This window comes from Trichechus manatus, unplaced genomic scaffold (assembly GCF_000243295.1).
Source record: "Trichechus manatus latirostris isolate Lorelei unplaced genomic scaffold, TriManLat1.0 scaffold00129, whole genome shotgun sequence".
NCBI classification, from domain to species: Eukaryota; Metazoa; Chordata; class Mammalia; order Sirenia; family Trichechidae; genus Trichechus; species Trichechus manatus.
This window is the reverse complement of record NW_004444065.1, coordinates 5101262-5106304: the sequence shown is the minus strand read 5'-3', so window position 1 is coordinate 5106304 and position 5043 is coordinate 5101262. Positions and strand designations below refer to the sequence as shown.

The 5043-nt window shown below is 42.0% G+C and overlaps 1 pseudogene; it reads right to left on the bottom strand.

The window, feature by feature from the left end:
- Positions 1-200: 200 nt before the first annotated feature.
- On the bottom strand, positions 201-2618 carry LOC101355549 (serine/threonine-protein kinase Sgk1 pseudogene; annotated as a pseudogene).
- Between the last annotated feature and the right edge of the window lie 2425 nt (positions 2619-5043).

Genomic DNA, 5043 nt, shown 5'->3' with positions numbered 1-5043 from the left:
AAGAATAAAAGTGAAAACCTCATGAGTTCATTGAAAAGGGGATGTGATCTTCAAAAAGCTTCCAACAAACTGTGCACAATGAAGATTGTCTAGCTTCCAGAGACGTTCAAATTCTCTTTTAAGATGCCTGTCAGAAAACAGCTCTGCCAAAAGGCTAAATAAAACATTTTAAAACACGTATAAAATCCTTCAAAAGCAACCTAGGACTGTTCAGAGGAAAGATTCTTGAAAGGTGGATATGAGAATCCCAGGAAAGCCTTGGTAGCCTCCTTGAAGCTGGCTGTGATGAAAATGCTGTCGGGGGAACTGCCGATGGAATTGGGAATGCACTTTCCTGTAAACCCAGGATCAAAGTACCACAGATTGCTGGGCCCACTCACATTTGGGTTAAAAGGGGGAGAAATCTTTTTATTAATGAGATCATCCCAGTTTATTAGGGAGAAGATATGGTACTTAATCTCCATAAAGTCCTCCTTGGCACTAGCCACTTTGTCCTGTCCTTCTGCAAGAGGCCTTCCAACAGATGTCTTACAGAATTTGTAATATTTGGCTTCAACTGCAGGGAATTGTTCAGAATATTGTGGTACATCTCAGCAGTGTTTTGGTTGTAAAAAGGAGGCAGGCCATACAGCATCTTATATAAAAATGCCCCCAGGCACCACCACTCTATGGTCTTGTTGCAATGTTGTTTATTAAGCATTTCTGGTGCCAGATACTCAGGTGTGCCACAGAAGGTGGATGTCATACCGTTATGTTCAATGTTTTCCTTGCAGAGCCCAAAGTCAGTTAGGACAATGTGTCCCTGTGAATCTAGCAAAATATTCTCTGGTTTTAAGTCTCTATAAATGATGTTCAGAGAGTGCAGGTAACCCAAGGCAGTGGCTGCTTCAGCAGCATAGAAACGAGCCGGTGGTTCCGGGCAGCAGCACTCCCTCTGGAGATGGAAGAACAATTCTCCACCGATAACGCAGTCTAGGATAAAGTACAAATCGTCAGCAGTCTGGAAAGATGAGTGAAGACCCGCCAGGAAAGGATGTTTCACGTTCTTCAGTAGAACATTCAGCCCTGACATTACATGCTTCTCCTTTTTCAGGATTGCTTTTTTTTTTTGGAAAACTTGGACTGCATAGAATACTTCCTTTGCCTTGTGTTTTGCTAGAAAAACCCTTCCAAAACTGCTTTTCCCCTTTACTTTCATAACGATTGGACGATAGACCAAGGTTGCTTTGCTGAGAAGGACTTGGTGGAGTAGGGTTGACATTCATAAGCTCAAGCTTTTGAGGTCGGGAGATTTTCAAAATAGACTGGACTTTTAGGATTTTTGCATGCATAGGAGTTATTGGCAATCTTCTGAATAAAGTCATTCAGCTCCGTCCTCCTCTGTTTCGTGAAATGCAGTTGTGGAGGCTGGTAACTCCCAAATCTGTGGGTCAGGTGTAAGGCTAGAAGTTTTTCCTGACTCAAGTTGTTGGAGGGGCTGATGAACCCAAAATCAGTAGGTCAGGTGGAAGACTATTGACTCACGGGGTTGCTGGAGCTGCAAAATCCCAAGTTCTGCATTTCAGGCTGCAGAAGATGGCAGTTAGATTCAGAGACAGTTTTGCCAGAACATCTATATATGTATATTGGACGCAGACCACATCCCCAAGGAAACTGACTGGCTTTCAACTTATGGGCATTTCAACTGATTGGCCTTTCAACTAACATTTCAACCAATTGGTCTTTCAACTGATGGGCTATTCATATCAGATCACAAAATGGAGAATGATCACATAACATCTGCTAAACAACTGAGAATCATGGCCTAGCTAAGTGGAAACTTAATCTTACATATCACATATAGATTTAAGATTTTTCTTCTTTAAAAATTTTGGTTTACTTCCAGCAAAATGGCACTCTAGACAGAAGCACCATGCCATCCCTCCACAGCAAAGATCCAAAAAACTAAGCTGAACAGAGAATACAACAATTCTGAAACCCTAAAACATCAAATGAAGAGATAAAGAACTTACCCAAGCACCAAATGGAGTGAGCTGACAGAGAATGGAGAGCAACGAGAGATTCATACAGAGGTCCCCTACCAGCTAACGCAGCACAGATCTGCCATCTTGGACTCCTATCGGAGACCAGCAAACAGGGGGTACTAGAAAGCAGCTTCACGGAGCTTCCAGTGGGTGACAAAACAACTGGTAATTTGCGATATATGCTTTCCCACCCCCCACCCTTCTTCACCCCCACTCGGCCTCCTCTGTTTCCTGCGGCCACAGTCTCTTGTCCGGGAAACACCGGCTGCTTGGATTCCACACACCCGAAATGGCCGGCTCTCTGAATGACATTTGTTGGCTGCTGGTGTTGCTTTTTTCCACTTCTTTTGATTTCTTCCTTACCACTCACCACCTCCCCCTCCTTTCACACAAATACTTGGCTCCATGCACCATCTTTGCTTCTTCCTGAGGGTCTGCAGAGCTCCGGTAATTTGTGATATATGCTTGTCCACTCCCTACACTTCTTCACCCACACTCGGCCACCTCTGCTTTCTGAGGACACCGTCTGTTGTCCAAGAAACACCAGCTGCTTGGATTCCACCAGCCCGCACTAACTGACTCTCCGAGTGCCATTTGTTGGCTGCTGGTGTTGCTTTCTTTTCTGCTTCTTTTGATTTCTTCCTTATTTCTCACCCCTTCCCACTCTTTTGCTCAAATACCTGGCTCTGTGCACCATCTTTGCTTCTTCCTGAGGGGCTATGGAGCTCCGTTTGCGTGTGGAGCTGCTCCCCGGTGTGGGCTGCCATGCTGGTGGGATCCTGGGGCTTTTGTTCATTTGTTTGTTTTGAATTGTTTGTTTGTTTTCTTTTCTTTTTCCTGAGTTGGGATCCCTTTCTGCCCAGGCGGTACTGCATGGCAAGAAAACTTCCAGCTCAGCTTGCACAGAAATGAAGAGGGATACTGAGGGCATTTCTTTTTTGTTGGTTTTCTTATCTTTTTTTTTTTCTATATTTTGGGGGGCTTTTCTTGTTCTTACTTTTTTTAATTTCTTTTGTTTATTTTTCCATCTTTTTCCCTTTTTGTCTGTCTTCATTACTCAGTTTCTCATCTCTCTATAGCTTCCTTCTCTTTCTGTTCCCTGAATACCTGGTGTTGTATACCTCTACGCCTTCTAGCCAGGCTGTACTGCAACACCTGAGAGCGACTTCCCCAGGCTTCATATCTGTACCGGTGGAATACCTGGGAACTTTGCAGTTCTTTAAACTTTCTGTTTTTCTTCATTCATTCTTTTCTTCCTCTTCCCCTTTCTGTTTTTCTCCATTTCATAGTCTCATATCTCCACTCCAACAGCAAGCTCCCCTAGCATTCTTTTTTGTTTGTTTGTATGTTTTTGGCCACTGTTCCTCTCCCAAATCCATCTTAGATCCACACATAACAATCTCCCCGCTGCATCCTGCCTACCTGAACCGTGCACTTGACATCACACCACTAAGCAGCACAGGCATGGCCTATTGGAACCTGCCCTGCACTGATTACCGACCCGCCCTGGTGGATGTAGTAAGTGTCACAAACCACCTACCCCAGTAATTCCTCATCAGCTAGACCTGCCTTGCCATAACATATCTGAGTGACTGACCCTGCCAATTGGAGAAGGAGGCGAAAAGTATTGTGCCTACAGATGAGCAAACAACAAAGAACACTGTCTGTCTGCTCAGACATAGTCAAAATTTTTTAAAGAAAGGGACGAAACAAACAAATCTACAATCAACAAATGAGAAAAATAACTACTGAATGCCCCGAAGACAGCAGACAATATGAAAACATTTACAAAAACAAGACAGGATGCTTCCAGTAGGTGTCCAAAATAAAACACCAGAAGACTTTCCGGTGGAAGAAAATGCACTAGAACTACCCGATAGGGAATTCAAATCACTAATACTCAGAATTCTCCAAGGCCAGAGGCATAAATCTAACAAACATGAGGAAAAAATAGACAAATGCATTTAAAATACAGACAAAATATTGGAAGAATACAGGAAAATAATCCAGGAACAAAATTCCAAAATGAATTCACAACTAGAAATTATACAAAGACAACAATGAGAAATCCAAAAGAGAAACAACAAGATTTCAGAAATGGACAGTATCATAGAAGGGCTGAGAAGCAGATTTGAAAAGGTGGAAGACAGGATCCATGGAATTGAAGACAAACAATTGGATACAACTCTGTTTGAGGAAAACTCAGAAAAAAGAAGAAAGAAAAATGAAGAGACACTGAGAGTTACGTGGGATATAATCAAAAGCAACAATTTTCGAGTGATTGAAATTCCAGAACAGGGGGAGAAAACAGAAAACACAGAGAGGATCATTGAAGAACTGCTGACAGAAAACTTCCCCAATATCATGAAAGATGAATAGCTGGCCATCCAAGAAGCTCGAAGAACCCCATATAGGAGACACCCCAAAAGAAAATCACAAAGGCATATCATAATCACACTTGACAAAACCAAAGACAGACAAAGAATCCTGAGAGCAGCTCGTGAAAAACAAGAAGTCACATAGAGAGGAGAAACAATAAGACTAAGCTCAGATTATCTGGGAGAAACCATGCAAGCAGGAAGGCAATGGGATGACATATATAAAATCTTAAAAGAAAAAATTTGTCAGCCAAGAATAATACATCCTGCAAAACTCTCGTTCAAATTTGATGGTGAAATTAGGTCATTTCCAGATAAACAGAAATTAAGGGAATACGTAAAAACAAAAACAAACTTACAAGACTTATTAAAGAGAGTTCTTCAATCAGAAGACAAACAACTTCAGCTCACAGGCAGAAGCCAGGATGCAGGATTGTACTAACCAGATACCAATCTAGAAAATGTCCTCTTGAGGACTATCCAAAACCAAAAAAAGTACAACAGGAAATCAGAGCAGTTAATCAATAAATGACAACAACATCAAAACAATAAAAGAGGGAATAAATGACATAGGTATAAAACTTCTAATGGTTAGGAAGGCAAGGCGATACCAAGTAATGGTAGACTGCTTCAAACTTAGA